We start from the raw sequence: 19915 nt of genomic DNA, 5'->3' as shown, positions 1-19915 counted from the left end.
AGGGATGCTTCGGTGGAGCTTGGCTTGGTGATATATTCTTCATCCTGATATTCTGTACAATGATTTTTTTTCCTGGTGTCAAACCCACTGAATAATGGGTCCTCTCAGTTTACAAACTGAATAGAGAGCTCAAAAATTCAGAAATATTTGCAGGATATAAAATTGAGAGTCAGATTGAGTCAGACTGAGATTTGGGAGTTTATTGGGTGAATCTTAACAGGCCTAAAATCCTGGTGGATCATTTCTCAGAAGGTGATAATGAGCAAGATGGTGACAGTTATAAAATTGTACAGTTCTCAACTTGCCTTTTACTCAAAAAATTCAAATAATTTAGATTTTTTAAAACTACCAAAATTCACTTTAAAATTCTCTTCTTAAAACTACCAAAATTTGCAAGAAAATTATAGCCATAAAATAAGGAAATAAATGTCTTTCTATGGAACATTTGAACACTCAAAGAGAAAGAAGACAATGTCTTATTAGCAGGAAGAACGTTTTTATGTTCTTGAGATGGTAACATCTCAAGATGTTCATGAGATGGTAACATCATTTAATAAAAAAAATAAACAGCTTCTTGAAGTATAAGATATTAGAATAATTCAAAGGAGATGAATATATTGGATTTTTAGGAGAATGGAAACCTTTAAAGCATCATGGTTATTAAAAGTATAGGAATAGAAGATGTCCAATTATATATTTTAAATTACTTAATTACACTCTAAGATTTCTTTGAGCTCAGAGCCCAATATCAACATCATTCTTTGCACTACTTGAAAAAAAAATGAAATTCCACTTGTGACTGTTACCATGAAGAGGGGGAGATGGACTTAACATCACAGTCTGTGAATATTCTCCTTTAGCCCAAACCAAGCTGAATTCTTTGTGGCTGATTATCATTCATCTTGTCAACCAATTTAAATACTTTGAAAGGAAAGTTTATTTTTTTCATGTTCACAAATTTAATACTATTTTAAAATAAAAATTGGCCCTTTTATCATTATCCTAAAATTTGAATAATAGCACATTTAAGCTGTTCTCACTTTTCTCTTTAAGAAAACATATTAAATGACTAGAGTCATATCTTTTTTTATTCCCAATGAGTGGAGAATAGTTGGGCAGGAGAAGGGTTACATTGAGAATATCTGGAACCCTAGAACCCTCTCTAACATCATTTTATTTTTAGAAGATCAGGAGATGAGGGACACCTTCAAGTGGGGTGGGATTTTTTTCCCCCTAATTATAATTTAAATCTCAGGAAAATGTAATACGTTTATCTAAAAGGCATCTTAATATGCAAAGTCTCAACTTGAATACATTTTATTAAAGCAAGAATCTGAATTCTCCTTCTGCTTTTTCTTACTGCCATTCCATGGATGTTACAAATGTCCTGACAGCTGGGTTAATAGCGGGGGTGGTGTTGGGGGGCTGGAGTTAGGTCAGCCAGACCCCTCCTCCTTCACTCAGTGGCGCAATGGAAATCTGCCTAAAACCTAGACTTGTCTTAGGAAGGTAGAGAAAGACTTTAGAGTTCTTTCAGATTTCACGTATACATTTTAAGAATGCAGCATGGCGTACTTTTGAGTATGGTAGTTTTTGTTTTGTTTTCTTCAGTATGGTGTAGCTTAAAGCATGGACTTGGGCAGAAGCATTGGAGGCAGGTCAAATCTGTGTTCCGACCTCCTCTCCCCGGTTCCTTGGCATCTGGCAGTCTCGGTGTGCTCGTCTGTAGAACAGGGGGATTAGGAGGGATCCGTGAGATGATGCATGTCCAAAGCTTAGCACAGAACCTGGCCGTATTAAGTGTGCAGCAACCACAGCTGTTGTTACTGTGTTCCAGATGCCTGAGCTCTTAACCCTGTGTTGCAGCCAGGCTCTCCGCGGGCAGCCATGCCTGTCCCACACTCTATGCAATAATCACACCTTGCTTCTGAGGCTCCATTTCATTTCGTCTGCACTCTTGTTCAGTCCCCTGAGGATACTGTGAATTGGGAAATAGAGTCCCTCAAAGCTCGACTTTCAGCTTATCTTTGCTAGATTTCCCTCTGTTAACATCCAGTATTTTGTGGCCTAGGGCTCTACCCTGTTAAGGACTCAGACCTTAACCACTGTTCTCTAGATTTTTATTATGGGAATGTATTTTTTCTCCTGTTAACTCGTTACCTCAAACTTTAAGTAATGCTTTACTTTTAATTTCTTAAAATTAAAAAAGAAATTTTTAATTTCTTTCTGGAAAAAAAAAAAGTGTGTTTTTATTAAGCTAAGGGAGATTCAAGAAGTCTCATGGGCTTTTCAGAATAGTTTTGTACAAGCCACTCATTGTTTTGAAGTTTGTGGTGTGTTCCAACTTGACAAAATAGTTTTAAGTCCTGCAAGGGAAATGGTGTATACTTAGTAAAATAACTTAATAATCTAATATGTAAACAGTTGCTGGATTATAATTATAATTTATGGGTTATAGTGCAACCCTAATCTGGACACACTTCTTAAAAAAAAAAACAAAAAACTTTACTCTTCAGAAAATCTGTTGTAAAAAGAACTATTTGCTAAAAGGAGAAAAGAGAATGAAACTTATACTCAGGTGAAAAGACCCAGCTCCTACATTCTATCAAATAATCTAACCTACTTGATATACAGTAAACCAAAGTAAGGGCTTCCCAGGTGGCACTAGTGGTAAAGAACCCACCTGCCAATGCAGGAGACATAAAGAGATGTGGGTTCCATCCCTGGTTTAGGAAAATCCCCGGAGGAGGGCATGGCAACCCACTCCAGTACTCTGGCCTGAAGAATTCCACGGACAGAGGATCCTGGCCGGCTACAGTCCAGAGGCTTGCAAACAGTCTGTTCACAGGCACGCATACAAGCACAAACCAAAGTAAACAGTAATTTCTGAAACAGCCTCTAAATCCCTTATAATGTTACGCATCTACTGATTCCAGGCACTGGGAAGAGAAAAGGCAGATTTTATCATCTTTATCTTCTGACTCACACTGCAGTCAGACAGAACATAAGGGGAGTGTGTGTGTGTGTGTGAGAGAGAGAGAGAGAGAGAGAGAGAGAGAGACCCAGGAGGAGCAGGGGAGAGGAGACCCAGCCCTGGGACATGAGAGGATAAATGGTAGAACTATGAGTTCTGCAGAGTCAGAGAAAAGAGGGCAGAGCCTTTCCACATAAATGGAGCAAGGGGGAAGGGAACAAAGGATGTATGAATGCAAAGTCTGGAAGAGAGAGAAAGCAAGCATGGGACAGGTCGAGCTGGAATCTGGTGAATGCTGCTTTTTCTCAGACCACCAAACCAGTTGGCCACGTTAGTTGCGAGCCAGGCGGGATCCTGGCAGAGACCTCAGGGTCCTTTCCACTGGCTGAGTGGAGGGTGCCATCTGTGGTAGGTCACAGCTCACTGGCTAGACCTCTGACTTCACCTTGTCAGACAGCTGACCTTTCCCAGAAGCCATCTTCCAGGTAGAGCGCAGGAGGGGAGGCAAGGGTGGGGGGCTGCACTGGGTTCCCGGCGGCACTGCTGCTCATGCACGCCCACCCCGGGGTCCTTCCTGCTCATCCCAGCCATCTGTCATCTCCGTCCAGCCCACTTCCAGTCCACTGCCCGCCAGATAAGGAATGTCGTAAAGACAGACGTTTGCTCTGCCTGTGTCGTGTGAAACAAAAAGGTAGGAGGGAATGTAAAACTGTTTCCCAAAAACTTCTATAAAAAAAAAATCTCCAAGAGTTTCAGAAAACAGTAATAATTAGGCTTGTGATTTGCATAGGTATTCATTCTGAAAGAGTAAGTTGTGGTTGCTTTATGGCGTCGCACCAATAAAACAGAGATCACGCTCAGCACTCATCTGGCCCCTTTTATTACCCGTGTGCCACAGCTGTTGGCATTCCTCAGCCTCCTGCACCTAATGATTTTTTAGATCTCTCCTCCCCTGTGCTCTTTACCGTGGATAGGAGGGGCTGCTTAGTAATTCTACACCTGTTCAAGTCCACGCCTATCAACTTGCTAAGCTTCCCAAACAAGTGCGGGGCAAAGCATGAGAACTCCTGAGTCTGGGGTGGAGACAGAGGCGGCTGCGCCCGGGTTAGGCTTTTCAGAATTTTTTGCCAGGAAAATCAAATGTATTTCCTACCATGGCGGTTGATGACAGCAATTTATATTCCAGGACGAAGAACAAACTAAATTCATCACAAAATGATTATAAATCAAGACGGAGCAGCCTGCCACCTGAATTACTCATAGGAAATGATATTAAAGCAAGACTTCAAAGAAACTTTAGAAACTTGGAACCCATTCACCTGAGGCGCCCAAAAAAGAGACCATCCATATTTCCAGGTAGGATTTGTTTCAATTGATGCCTGCCGGTTAAAACAACAACAACAAGGATTGTATTTCATTTCTAACGATCAGATGTGTTACATTTCAGATTAACTTGGGACATGTTTGAGAACTTGAGGCAGTAAACATGTTTAATTGTAAAAAAAAAAAAAAATTAGAACAATTCTTTCACCTGAAAGCACTCTCATCCTTTTTCTTTTCTTGATTTATTTTCATATCTTTAAGGGTCTGTAAATAGGTGACTCTTTGACTCTAAGTATCTGTGAATAGGCGGCTATTCTGTTGGGCTGCGGAATCTGGGACCTGCTTTGCTTGCAGTCCTGGAGAATTCCATGCTACATTTCATTTTCTGACATATTTTCTTTATTTTGCAAGATTATTGGATTGTTGAGTGAAGCTGATGTTTGTGTGCACCAGAAATTAACGCCATTAAATACTCAAATGCATGCTTCAAATTCCTGTCTTGCATTAGAGCCTAAAACCATTTGTAGTAAAGGGCTCGATTAAACAGTGTAGATGGTGGAGTGTACTGGAGCTCAGAAGACTCCCAGATTTCAGTCTCGATAAAGAGACTCTGGTGGTGGCCTTAGGTGGCCAAGCCTGGTATTACAGGTTTGTAGATTGTATAAGGTGCCTGCGACAGTGAACTCTCGCTGAGGTTTCACTGGTGCGTGATCCCTGGAGAGGATGAATTATTTAGTCAACTTATTTCAGTACTGTTTGCATTGGAATTTTCTGGAGAAACTGAAAATGGCCTTTTGTTGTGATTGATTGATCGGTTAGATTGATAGATTAGACCCAGCTGCTGAAATCTAATTCTGTGATGATAGAAAATAAACGAGGAGAATTCATTCAAGCTTTCGTTCGTCATAAAAATGAAACAGACTCCCCCTCAGAGTCTTTGTACTATTTTAGGAAATATTGAATAGCTAGGTGATGATTTAGAAATGTGAGCTACCAAGGCCACAAGCTGAAAATTTCAGTTCATAAGGAAGTTCTTGTGTTCATGAAGTTCCTGGGTCAGTGATGCTACCTTGGTGTGGAAATACTCTGCAGGAAAAAGCAAAGCCCGGGCTGCAGTGGGCCAGAGGTGTACGTGTGTAGGTGCATTGGCAGGAGAAGGAAGGGGATGATGGAAACAAGGCTGTGAGGAGGAGTGTTTGAGTGTCTGAAGTATCTAAAAACACAGTAACTTTCTGCCTGTTCTCTTTGATCTGAAAGTAATGAGGAGCCCAGACCTGCCTCACTCTCCTGAGCCTGTGTGACACGGAATGCTTTCTGTAGAGCTGGTTCCCTAGCCCTTCTTCAGAAACCTGCTCCCAGGCCTGTTCTTCACCTTCCGCTCTTTCTTCTCCTTGTTTTTGGTTTAATGTACGGGAATCCATATGGGCTTCCCTGGTGGCTCAGTGCTAAAGAATCCGCCTGCCAGTGCAGGAGACACAGGTTCGATCCCTGGTTTAGGAAGATCCCCTGGAGGAGGCAATGGCAACCCACTCCAGTATTCTTGCCTGGGAACTCCCATGGACAGAGGAGCCTGGCAGGCTAGAGTCCATGGGGTCGAAAAAGAGTGGGATGCGACTGAGCGACTAAACAACAACAACATTGGATCCACGTGTGTCATGATTCACCAGGCTTTTCTCTACTACCCCTCCCCCACACTTCCAGACAGCCAGATCCGGAACATCTCGCCCTCTCCAGCCCCCATTTCCGTTTTGCCTTCTCTTTCTAGAAGGTTATCTCGCTCCAGGCTGTCAGCTACAATCACAGAATTATGAGAAGACCTCTAACTCTAACCTCACACAAGTCATTCCTTTCTAAGATCTTGGACTGTCCTAATTAACTGGACAGGGTGGAGTTGTGAAAGAGGCGCTGAACTTAGGGGACCTGGGTTTTAGAGTAGACTGTGTCCCTAAAGGGCTGTTCGTGGTTTCCGAGCCACCTCACCGACCCCTGTGGCCTTCAGTGACATTCTTTTTCTTCTGCCTAGTTCTGCTGCCATTCCCCACCTTGGGGACAGCAAGAGGGGATGAACTCTTAACAGCTTCCCTGTGTGCCACGGTATCCAGGTGACAAGGTGGAGAGTTACCTGCCTGAAGTTTGAACAATGCTGGCTACTTCTTTTTTGTCTACATTCGATTTCAAATAAACCACAACTTCACTGTCATGCAGGTTGCACTAACTTCTTTTTACGATAGATGACTTAGAAATACCCTGGCCTGAAAAACCCACCGCAGCTCCTGAAGGTCAGCTGAAAGAGAAGTGTACATCAAGTGTGTTGTTGTGCTCAGTCATGTCTGACTCTTTGCGACCCCCATGGACTGTAGCTCACCAGGCTCCTCTGTCCACAGGGATTCTCCAGGCAGGAATACAGGAGTGGGTTGCCATGCCCTCCTCCAGGGGATCTTCCCAACCCAGGAATCAAACCCAGGTCTCCTACATTGCAGGCAGATTCTTTACCATCTGAGCCGTGAGGGAAGCCCAAGAATACTGGTGTGGGTAGTCTATCCCTTCTCCAGGGGATCTTCCCAACCCAGGAATAGAACCAGTGTCTCGTGCATTGCAGGCAGATTCTTTACCAGCTGAGCCACCAGGGAAGCCCCTATATGATATGTAGTGACACGTAAAGAGCAGATATAATGTGGGACCAAGCATCAGGGGAATTTAAGCACCAACTCAAAATGATCATTGTTGTTATCATTTGTCTGATGAGATTCAAGATTGAAGACGTGTCAGTGTTCTGATGTGTATTCACTCTGACCCTTACAGACTCCCAGATAGCATTATCCTCTATCTCAAGTCCCCTGTTCTCAATCCTGAGCCAAGCGATTGACTGCTGTGTTGATCAGTTCATTCATTCACTCATGAAATATTCATTTAGTTCTTACACTGGGCTAGGTTGGACCATGAAGAAGCAAGCTACATGTTATTCTGTTCTTATTGCCCATTTCTCCTCTAAGGACCATCCCACATGTCAGATGGTTATCTACCCAAAATGAAAATGTGTTTGTTTCATTCCCTTAAATTCTTCAGTGACTCCCTTCGCTCTTAGGATAAAGTCCAGACTCCTTAATGCAAAGTACATGAGACTGCTTACCCAACCAGTGCTTCTGTCCTTGGCCCATCTCTTAGCATTCCTCCTCTTGCTGTCCTGCAAACCCAGCCCACTTCAGATCCCCGTGGCCCATCACACCTGCTCTTCTGGGTTAAGTGCTGTATCACCTACATGCTCAGTTACACCTGACTAATTCCTACCTTAGCTTCAGGTGTCAGCTTGACCACCTTCTTAGGAAACGTCCAGGAAATTTTCCTGACCCTCCCATCTGGGTTGGGTCCATTCTCCGTTCCTTCTCATGACACCTGGACTTTTCCCTATCATAACACTTATCGTATTGTATTGTAATTATCCGTTTACTTGTCTATATCTTCCGCTAGCCCGGGAGCCAGGGACCATATCAGGGACCATATCAGTCCTGTTAACCATTGTGTCCCTTGTACCTGTCACAATGCTTGGCACATAGCATGAACTCAGTAAATATTCAGTTGACTCAAATTGTGATGGACAGAGTGAGCTCCTGGTGTGCCTGTGCGCTCTGTATGCCTCTTTCACCCTCCCATCCTCTCTCACTCCCAATATACACACACAAACACACACCACACCGCACACACACACACAAACACACACCACACCGCACACACACACACACCACACACACACATACACCACACACACACACCATACACACACACACCACACACACACCACACACATACACACACCACACACACACACACACACACACACACACACACACACACACACACCACCACACACACACACATACACCACACACATACCACACACATACAAACACCACACACACCACACACACCGCACACACTGCACACACACACCGCACACACATACACCACACACATACACACACACCACACACACAAACACACACACACACACAAACACACACCACACACCCACACCGCACACACCACACACACACACACACACACACACACACACACACACACACACACACACACACACACCGCACACACCACACATACCACACACACCACACACACCGCACACACACACTGCACACACATACACCACACACACACCACATACCGCACACATACCACACACCACACACACACTGCACACACATACATCACACACACCACACCACAGACCACACCACAGACACACACATATACCACACACACACCACACACACTGCACACACGCCTGTGTTCCCGTTCTGCTGTTTCTTCCCTTCTCCACCTGGGCTTCAAGGCCTGATTTGCGACTTCTGTCTTCTTAATCACCCAGTCTTCTGGCCTCTCTTGCATTCTCCTCTGTGCTGACCACCTCCTTGGCCTCATTACTGCATATAGAGTCCTTCCCTTTCTTCCTGGGGTTGTGTTCAGTTGTCTTAGGTTGTGAAAGGGTTCAGTACTTTATTGCTTGGTGGAAACTGTTAAGTTTTGTACAGAAACTCTTTGAAAACAGGGACATATATGTCTTCGAGCAGCCCAGTTGTATCGGAGGAGTTGGGCACCATAGGTGGTCAGTGTTCAGTGAAGTTAACTAATTAACTTCAATTAGTGGTGAGTTAACTAATTTACTGTGAGGCAGTGTCCATCCTGTGGAGCCCATCTCATTCTAGCTCTAGAAAAGAACTAGTTGGCAGTAGAGACTGTCAAAGGGCAAGGTCTTTATTAATGATGTTCGTCACTGTAGGAACTCCCGGTGAGGGGGAGTGCAGGTACCCCTGTCTCAGTGTGTAATTCATTCATTAAAATGTATTAGGATCCTCTGTATCCCAGGATCTATTCTAGCCCTTGGGAAGACAGCAAAAAAGAAGACAGTTTCTTATGTGACTGATGGAAACGAATTTTCCTAGCAGGATGCCTTGCATACCGGATAATCTGGCAAATAACTCTTGAGTCAAGGAATGAGGGGACACCATACTCACAGCAATGAATCGTACACAAAACCAGTACATATAAACATCATATTCATATGATTTTTACAAAATCATCAAAAATTAACCATTTATCTTTCTCTTGAAGAAACCTCAACAGTAGAACTAGTTTGAGTTGCTCATTTGAAGTTCCACCATCTCAGTTCTGCCAGGCCAGGCATTAAGAATGTACGTAGGTCTCAGGACTTCCCTGGTGGTCCAATGGGCTAAGACTCTGGGTTCCCAATGCAGGGGCCTGGGTTCATTCCCAGGTCAGGGAACTAGATACCACATGCCTCAACTAAGACCTGGTGCAGCACCCCACCCCCCCAAACAAAATTGTAGGTAGGTCCCTAGCAGGCAGGCAGCCTGACTTCCTCATCCTCCTGAAAGAATTCCAGCAGCTTCAGAGCAGGGGGCTCAGCTCAGTGATCTAAGAAAGCAAAGGAGGAGAGAGAAGTGGTCCTAACACATACCACACCCATGGGCATTTCAGATTGAAGTGAGCATCCCTTCCTGCACGTGGAACAGAGTGGGGCTCAGGTCCCAGGTGTCAGAGGCTGTTCACTCAGCTCTCCTAAGCAGACAAGTTGATGCATCTCATCTGCTCAGTCTTAAAATATCCTACGGATTTTGCAGTCATCTGTTTGAGAAGCAAGGAGCCATCTGCCTGGAGGAAACAGGCCGTTCCGCATACTTCCTTGTTGCTTAGAGGACGAGTGTGGGGAGTCTGCTGGGGCCACGAGGAGCAGGGCCTTCCAGGCAGGACTCACATAGCAGATATCCCAGTGATATAAGCGAACCTCCATTCTCGTTTTTAAATCAGTTCTATTCCAGAGGCTTTCTTTTAAAAAGAAAATCCACAATCTAAAAAAAAATGTCATTTATATCATTTTAATAATATAACAGAATTTGAACATTTCTGGCTTCCCAGGTGTCTCAGTGGTAAAGAATCTGCCTGTCAAATGCAGGAGACTCCAGTTCAATCCCTGGGTTGGGAAGATCCCCTGGAGGAGGAAATGGCAACCCACTCCAGTATTCTTGCCTGGAAAATTCCATGGACAGAGGAGCCTGGTGGACAGGAGTCCATGCGGTCGCAAAGTGTCAGGACACCACTTATCAACTAAACACTAAAAACAAAGTAAAATTTCCCCTTGCTGCACGTAGGATTTTATTGGAAACACAGGGAAGCAGTAAGAACAGTGGCAGCTAGATGGTTCTGGGCTCCCCGAGGTGGCCAGAAGGAGACAGTGAGGCTGAAGAGTTGGGCTGGGCGCCCTCCTGGGAGCTTCTTATCCTGGGCGTGGGGAAGGACTGTAATTAAGCTGCCTCCCCCAGTACTGTGTTGGCTGTCAGAATTCTGTCACTCAGGCCTCTGCTGAGTAGTGATTGGATGACGGTCCAGCAGGGCCTTCCAGGGACCAAGAGGCCGCCATAGCGCCTCCTTAAAGATGTGCTGTAAACTGGGCTTCCTGGGATCCTGTGCAGCTGGGTTCAGTGGCTTCTCTTGGTGACATCAGGACCCATGTTTCCCATACCTGGGTGTCCCCACAACACCCTCCTCAGGGCTTTGACGTGGGAGGTGCCCTGGAGGTGGTAAGATGGGCAGACAGGGTGGAGGCAGGTGCGAATGAATGTGTCATTACCAATCCAGGGCCCCACCCCCGTCCATCTTTCCTGCCCATCAGGTCATGTGACTTCCTTCTGCAGCAGCTTCCAGAGGTGGCTGTGCTCCAGACTAAGGTCAGAAAGCCCCAAAGACATGAGTTTGAACTGCTTCTCTCGTGAAAGAGTTCCAGCTGAAGGATTTCACAAAGTACCTCACAACTGGGTTCAAGTTCTAACCCTGCATCTTACTAAATGTGTAACCTCAAATGAGCCACTTGATCTCATAGAACCTTTTATTTATTTATTTTCCTAGTTGCTGAACAAATGCTTTCTGTTGGAAAAAATAGATAAATAAATAAATGAAACAGTTGTGAAACTGAAATTAAGTGTAAACTTCCAGGCTATTAAACACTGGAGACTTCTTTCTATTCTTCCTCTGGGAAACTTTTTTATTTCTTCATCTGTAACATGAGGGTGAAAATCCAGTGTCACCGAGTCACATGAAACTTAAATGAAATAATGTATGATGATGAAATGATACACAGCTGGAATTTACAGTGTTCGCTTATACTTTGGTAGTATCAAAGGTCTTGTTTCTCATAATTTGTACTTTTCATGGGTAGGTGTGATTGGAACACTTTTGCAAATCTTCATGGTTGGAGAATTATCCTAAGGTGCTAACCAGGCCCTCTCCTTACACAGAATGTGTAAGGAGACGATGCTACTAAAGACCTGTTAATTTCATTTTCCAAGAAAAAAGGATAACACAGAAACTCTTGTCATGATATAAATATCCATATATTTTCTCAACATGAATTATCAAACTTGAGAGTGTTGTCATGACAGGCCTCTAAAAAAAACTGTTCTGTATAAGTAACAACACTGTCGGTGATTTCAAAACTTAGTTGTGGTCTTGTTATGTTTAATAATTTTTCTTAGTTTCGTCTAAGGCTCTGCTTTTGGAAATTCAGCCCTGGCTTTCCTTTGAACCAAAAGTTGGAATAGAATGGTAATTGGTTTGTAATTATATATAATATATAGCTTATCTATATGATTATAAATGAATTAACCACTTGAAATTCATCTTTTTAAATATTAGGAGTATTTAGACTTCAAAACTTTTGAATGTCAAAAATTTGACATTTTGGGGAAATGGAGGTTGAGTGTTAGGACTTGGTGCTTTCACTGCTGGAGTTCACTTCCTGTTTGGGGAACTTAGATCCTGCAAGCCACTTGGCACAGCCAAAAAAAAAAAAATTGACATTTTAATTTAAAATATTTATAGCATTTCTCCAAGTCTGTGAGTCTGTTTCTGTTTTGTAAGTAAGTTCATTTGTATAATTTCTTTTTAAATTCCACATATTAGGGATGTCATACAATATTTCTCCTTCTCTGTCTGACTGACTTCATTCAGTATGACACTTGAGAAAGAGCTTGTGGTTGTCAGAGGGATGGATGTGGGGAAGGGATAGTTAGGGATAGGGAGATGGACAGATACACACTCCTATATTTAAAGTGGATAAGCGACAAGAACCTACTGCATAGCACAGGGAACTCTGCTCAGTGTTATATGGCAGCCTGGATGGGAAGGGAGTTTGTGGGAGAAGGGCTACATGTGTATGTATGGCTGAGTCCCTTCACTGTTCACCTGAAGCTATCACAACATTGTCTGTTAATTGGCTATATACCAATACAAAATCAAAAGTTAAAAACATAAAATATTTACAGTATTTCTTACTCAAAAATATTAGTGCAGCAGAACCCAAGGAATCCTCTCTTCTTACCCAAGGAATCCTCTTTTCTTAATCAAATGTATTTTTTGGACAAGTTTCTTCAGGAAGGCAAAATTTCTGTTCTCGTTTTGCTTTGTTCTATTTTCTAAAAAGAGACAAAGCCAAAAACCTTTAATGAAGCTATTAATATGGTGCTCCAGTTACTTTTAAGGAAAACAAAAATGCTAATACTATAAACATGCATGATAAACAAAGGGAAATAAGTTTTACCTTTATGCAGGGACCCAGAATAAGCAGAAGGTGTTAGATTTACAGCTTGACTTCAGACTTTTTCCCCTTGTCATAAAAAGATAAATAAATACAAATAATATGGTTCTGAAGACTTACGATATATTAAGAGGTGGCTTAAACACTCTTGTTCTAAAAGCAGTTCATTTCCATTTGCTGATCTATAGCAAATGTATAGCTGTACAAATTTGAATGCTCCCACAAACTTATTTCCATTCTTAACATTTAAGTTCTAGTAGTCATATCTAGACTGTGAAAAGATTATATATTCTTACATCCACATAAATTTATATTAAGATCCCTGGTGGCTCAGACAGTGGAGAATCTGCCTGCAATGAGGGAGTCCTGGGTTCAGTCCCTGGGTCAGGAAGATCCCCTGGAGGAGAGCATGGCAACCCACTCCAGCCTTCTTGTCTGGAGAATCCCACGGACAGAGAAGCCTGCAGGGCTACAGTGCACAGGGTCACACAGAGTTGGAGATGACTGAGCAACTTCATATTTACTCAAGCTACTTCAGTGATAATTTTAAATATTTTTTACTGTTTTCATGAGGAATGTACTTTTAACAAATATTTAGCAGGGGGAATGGTCATCCAGTTACCCAGTTAAATAAATAAATGACCAGACCCCAACATTCCATTACTTCAAATACTTTGGGAGTCTGTAAAGAATGTTTACCTTCACATTTTAACTAGAATACCTCCCACTTTTCTTTAAAGTCTAGGAAAATGTAGACTTAGGAATAGGGGTTTACAAAATGAGCTTAAACACGTAGTCATGTTTGGGTGACATGCATGTAAAAACTTTCATTACAAAATGGTCGGGTTGTTTTTCAGTCACAAGTTTAAAACCTCCCATCTTGAGTGGGACATGAGTTAATTTTTTTGTGTGCCAAACAACTTATTATCAGAGCTATCTTTGAACATCCTGGGAGTTCAGAGCCCCAAGGTGGAGGAACCAGGAAGATGCTGCGTACTTTGTCAGTAGATCAGGTTTCTCTATGGTACTCCCTCAGCTATCAAATCACGTTCTTCTGTCCCACCCTGATACTTAAGAAAGACTGAATCCTCTTGATGGATAATCAATACTGGATGGCGTCTTGGAGCAATTAAGGGCCAGAAAGATTCAGTTTAATGAAACATTATTTTAAGTATCAAAATAGCTCAAGGATAAGGACTTCCCTGGAGCTCAGTGGTAAAGAATGCACCTGGCCAGTGCTGGAGACACGGGTTTGATCTGTGGTCTGAGAAGATCCCACATGCCATGGAGCAACTAAATCTGTGCACCTCAACCTCTGAGCCTGTTCTCTAGAGCCTGGGAACTATACAACTACTGAGCCCATGCACCACAACTGCTGAAGCCCATGCACCTAGAGCCTGTGCTCTGCATTAAGAGAAGCCACTGCAATGAGAAGCCTGTGCACCGCAACTCGAGAGTAGTCCCTGCTCACTGCAATGAGAGATACGTCTGCACAGCAGTGAAGACCCAGCACAGCCAAACATAAATAAACAGTTATTTTTTAAAAACAGTGCCCAAGGATAAAGGAAGCTATGCCATGAGAAACACAACATCTATTCAACAAAAATCTAAGCTATCTTGTTGAATGTCTACTAGATGCAAAGCACTGTGAAGGCCTAGTTGATGGTTAAGACACTGACACACAGCAATTTGTTCCCTATCTAATTTTTTACTGGGACAGTAGGGTGCACTAATTTGGGTGTTCGTGCTTCTCTGGCACCAGTATTTAAACCTCTGTGTTGCACCAGCTAATAGCAATACTGACACCGTGTCATCACAGAAGCCCTAATTGGCAGTGGAGTGTCTCCTACAGGAAAATGCCAGGGGACCGTAATTGTCCTCCGCATCAGGGGGCTTTGCTGAGGGGTTGTTTACCTATTGTAATTTGGGCCTCTTCTGCACCCTCTGGAACATAGCTAACTGGGAGAGGGGTCATAATTCCATTGTTCCTTCCCAGAGTCCAGCTCAGGAAGGGTTTCCTGTCTTTTGAGATTTTCAAATGCTTGTACAACTAAAGGAATATTAATTTAGCAACATAGAGCATTCATTTTCAATCAATATTGCAAATGCAAATTATTGAAGGAGGTTTTTCAGAATTCACAGCCCTGGAGATTGGATTGAGGAACTCTGGTGGGCAGGGGCTGGGCTTCTAACTGCAATGTGAAAATTTTCCCCACATACTTGGGACGTTTGTCCCCGTCCCCTAGTAGAGAACTCTTGACTTAAAAGAAGTAGAAAAGGTACTAAAGATCAAAGTCGTTCTTAAACTCTCTCCTGTTTCACACGTAGGAAGCAGAAACCCGCCTCCCCCCCGCCCCCACCCCGGCCCCTGCCAATCCCAGCCTCTTGTCATCTGCTCCCCTCCCTCTCACACCCAGCCACCACCCACCTCAACTATCAGTATGTTCTTGGGCAAGAAGAGAACCTGCATTTTCTCTCCTAACAGTGCCTGGGTTTGAGTTCCATTATATAGAGACTTCCTCCTGGTTCCCACTCATAATCTTACAAACTGTTCATCTAGGTCTTTGTTCTAACCCCTGCTCACATCAGAGGGTGAAACACTAGAACTTTTCCTCCCACCCCTTGGTCCATTTAAAAAATTGTAACAATGTGCTATGGGCTGAATGTTTATGTCCCCAGGATCCATATGTTGAGTAATCCCCAATGCAATGGCATTTGGAGATGGGAGTTTTGGTGGCAATTAGGTCATGAGGATGGAGCCCTCATTAATGGAATTAGTGCCCTTGTGAAAAGATACAGAGGAGAGGTGATCTTTTTGATTTGTTTCTCTTTCCATCTCTGGGGCAGGAAGATCCCCTGGAGAAGGGAATGGCTACCCACTCCAGTATTCATGCCTGGAGAATTCCATGGACAGAAGAGCCTGGAGGGCTACAGTCTATGGGGTCACAAAGACTTGGAATGACGGAACGACTAACACTCACTTTTTTTTCTGCCGTGTGAGGACACAGCAAGAAGCCAGGAAGAGAGGTCTCACTAGACACCAAACCAGCCAGCACCTTGATCTGGGACTTCCCAGCCTCCAGAACCAGAGATGTAAATGTTTGTTGTCAAAGCCACCTGGTCTATAATAATTTGCCATTTCCTTCTCCAGGGGATCTTCCGGACCCAGGAATTGAACCCAGGTCTCCTGCATTGTAGACAGACGCTTTACCATCTGAGCCACCAGGGAAGTCCAATAATTTGCTATAGCAGCCTTAATTAACAAAATCAATGGGATGGGTAAGAAACATTTGAGTCCTTAAGAACAAACACTGTCAAACAGTACAAGTAATATAATAAAATACAGAAATATTTAGTGAATAAAAGTTGATGAATATCATGCATGATACTTAGTGCTGCACAGAAACTGCATTATTCAGAAATAAACTAGAATGACTTACTCCCTTTTGTTATTGAATCACATCCATAAATAACAGCTGAGCAACTTCTCAAAAGAAATATTGCCAAAATGTAATTACTTTTAATAAAGATGCCACAAATTGCTACATAATTATTTAAATAAAAGGCAATGCAGTTTTGGAAGACTTTATAAAAAACCCAGTGTTGTAGCCTTGTACTTTGTCTTAATTTATGCTAAATTAGAAAGTGTTCTGCTGTTTCAAATATACCCGTACTATTCAGTCCTTTAGTAAAAAGACAGGTGACTAAAATCTATATGCTTAACCATGCTTAATGAATATTTATAATGGTAGAAGCCATTTTATTGGCAGTAAATAAGCTTCTGATTTCTATGCCAAATACTCCCACAAGCATAAACATGGAGGGCGGCAAGCAGGAAATGGTCTGGAATTATATCCTTCATGAACAACCTGAACTGAAAATGCAAAATCTCCATCAATGGGGTCATGGCTGGGGATAAGGAAGTCCAGAAGGAATTTATATAACATACTCAGCAGAGGGATCTTGGAAAAAAAAAAATCAAGCAAAAAGAAAATAATGTTATACTTACATCCACAATCACCCCTCCCATCACAGCAGGGAATTTGTGGGGTGGTTTTTAGTTTAAAATTTTTACTGCTACGGACAGGGCAAAATGACTTGCAAAAATGAAACTGGGTTTGGTGCTTGCCTCTGGGGAGTAGAATGACTGAATGTGTTAGTCTTTCAGTTGTGTCTGACTCTGCAACCCCATGGACTGTGGCCCACCAAGCCCCTGTGTCCGTGTGGATTCTCCAGGCAAGAATGCCAGAGTGGGTAGCCATTCCCTTCTCCAGGGGTTCTTCCTGACCCAGGGATCAAACCGGGTCTCTTGCATTGGCAGGCGGATTCTTCACCTCCTGAGCCACCAGGGAAGCCCTCTGGGAAGCTCCTTAAATGTCACTGAGACGGTTCAGAGGGAGGGTAGCAGCAAGAGTGTAATACTTGTTTATTTGATAAGTAATGGTTCTCTTTATAAATGGCTCTTTTAAAGTTTCCAAACATTGAAAATAATGATGAGCTAACACAAGATAAATAGAGACAGGAAGAGTAGAAGACAGGAAGTGTTGTTCCCCCAAACAACAATGGATTGTGTGTCTCTACCCAACCACTGCCTCGGGGAATTGATTTGTAGGAAATTGGAGCAATGGGGAGGGTGATGGAGGAAGCCTGGAAGAGTCCATTGGCTTCTCCTCATTGTCACTCCTGGAAAGGCTCCCCAGCTCAGCCTGCACATTATTGGTTTAAAACAATGTTAAGACCTAACTCAGTTGTATTTGGGCAGCAGAGGTAGAAATTACTGATATATGAGATGCTGATATTCAGACAGAAGTCTAGCATTACACATTGCTTTCTTTAAGTTGGAAAACACAATGTGTAGGAGTTGAAAAATTTACTCAAAAATCCACCACACTCTGACAGGGGCTATAGTAGAGGGTTCTGCTTCTTTAAAGTGTGGACATTTGGGATGAACACATTAAAATTGATTAATATGTGATTGTTGAGACTTCTCTGGTGGTCCAGTGGTTAAGACTCTGTGCTTCCAATGGGGCTCAATCCCTGGTCGGAGAACGAAGATCCCACGTGCCATGCAGTGTGGCCAAAAAAAATGTAGTTGTTGCTCACAAAATACAGATAAATCAGCTGACTGGAGTTCTGTCTCTGCTCTGGGCCAGAGTGTTTACAAGCCCTTGCTTACTCTACGGTTGTCATCTTAACGTCTCACATGGCTGTATGCTACTAATCGCTGAATGGAATGATCTCCTGCATTGGCAGGCAGGGTCTTTACCACTAGTGCCACCTGGGAAACCCTCGTATAGTGTCTACTCTACCAGTATTCTTCAACCTCCGGACATCTTGGTGTCTTCTTCTTTTCTTCTCCCATCTGTTCTTTCAAATTCCTTTCTACCACAATTCCTGTCTATTCCTGTCTCCAGAATTTCATGTTCTTCTCCCTCTGTCATATAGAACAGTTCAGATCTTTCCAGCTCTTATCCCCCAGCTCTTCTTCAGGCCTATCACAGCACATCCAGGAACAACTGAGGCGCTTATTGAAATCAAAGGGCCATCTGAGGTTACTTCCTTTAAGCCCATGGTTATCTTAAGGGTACATAAGAACCATCTCAATTTTTGTTAAAATTAAATTCAGATGCTGGCTCATCCGGTTTGGAGTTGGCTGGGGAATACTTAGCTTCCCAGGTAGCTGAGTAGTAAGGAACCCGCCTGCCGATGCAGGAGATGAAAGAGATACAGGTTCAATCCCTGGGTCTGGAAGATGACCTATAGGCAAGCATGGCAACCCACTCCAGTATTCTTGCCTGGAGGATTCCATGGACAGAGGAGCCTGGTGGGTTACATTCCATGGGGTCTCAAAGAGCTGGACACGACTTAGCAACTGGGCACTCAGAGTACTTACTTTTAATAGTCATGATTTGATTCTGATTGAGGAATCTTCTCAAATCTATGGTTTTTCTGGTAGTCATGTATGGATGTGAGAGTAGGACTATAAAGAAAGCTGAGCACCGAAGAATTGATGCTTTTGAACTGTGGTGTTGGAGAAGATTCTTAAGAGTCCCTTGGACTGCAAAGAGGTCCAACCAGTCCATCCTAAAGGAGACCAGTCCTGGGTGTTCATTGGAAGGACTGATGCTGAAGCTGAAACGCCAATACTTCAGCCACCTGATGCGAAGAACTGACTCATTAGAAAAGACCCTGATGCTGGGAAAGATTGAAGGCAGGAGGAGAAGGGGACGACAGAGGATGAGATGGTTGTATGGCATCACCGACTCAATGAACACAAGTTTGAGTAAACTCTAGGAGTTGGCAATGGACAGGGAGGCCTGGCGTGCTACAGTCCATGGGGTCGCAAAGAGTCAGACACGACTGAACTGAACTGAGGAGTCTTCAGCATCTTTGAGAAACTCTATAGTCTAATAAGGTTCATCCTCTATAGGAGCCAGTTGGAGTCACATAGCAGGGTTTTCCTCCTTTACATATTGAACGTACCTACTGAATCCTGGAAAGACCCCCACTGGGATGTCTCTCCATCATCCTATTTATTGCTAGACCGTCTTATAGTGTAAGCCCAGAATCACTCTGCTTAGAAGCTCTGTCCATTAAAACTTTGGTAGACTCATTAGTAGCGGATAAGAGTCGTATTTCCCATCTTCAGAGGATTTATCTTGTCAAACATGTTGTGTTCACTTGAACAAGCCCAGTGACCCATGTAACCAAGTTACATAGAGGACAGAGCTTGCTCTGGGTTGAACCAGGGAACTTTGCTTCCCATCTTCCAGTGAGGTAGAACAGAAGACAGGTTTAAGGGATCAGGAAGTAAGACCATCGTGGCTTAGCAGAAGGCCACATTATTTTCTATTTTTAATACCCAGAGTGGTTGTGATAAGTTCACATTGATTTGGGCAACATTTTTCGATATTAGCTTTGTTTCCCTCCATTTATAGGATAGCTATGTCTCTTTTAAGAGTTAATTTAATTATCATGCAAACCAGAAACTG

At 43.1% G+C, this 19915-nt stretch overlaps 1 long non-coding RNA gene across 4 annotated transcripts in view; it reads left to right on the top strand.

Annotated features, from left to right (window-relative positions):
* LOC138990197 (uncharacterized) overlaps nucleotides 1-19915 on the top strand; it is a 157348-nt gene that overhangs the window by 95341 nt on the left and 42092 nt on the right. For 2 of the 4 annotated variants that reach the window (XR_011466314.1, XR_011466312.1), the window contains exon 2: nucleotides 4161-4330. This is a non-coding gene — a long non-coding RNA (uncharacterized lncRNA). Of the gene's footprint in view, nucleotides 1-4160; nucleotides 4331-6320; nucleotides 6487-16074; nucleotides 16847-19915 lie in introns of those variants that run through there. The other 2 variants (XR_011466315.1, XR_011466313.1) reach the window with 2 other exon arrangements.

The sequence above is a fragment of the Bos mutus genome, chromosome 12 (genome assembly GCF_027580195.1).
Source record: "Bos mutus isolate GX-2022 chromosome 12, NWIPB_WYAK_1.1, whole genome shotgun sequence".
NCBI lineage: Eukaryota > Metazoa > Chordata > Mammalia > Artiodactyla > Bovidae > Bos > Bos mutus.
This window is presented reverse-complemented; position numbering and strand designations above follow the sequence as displayed.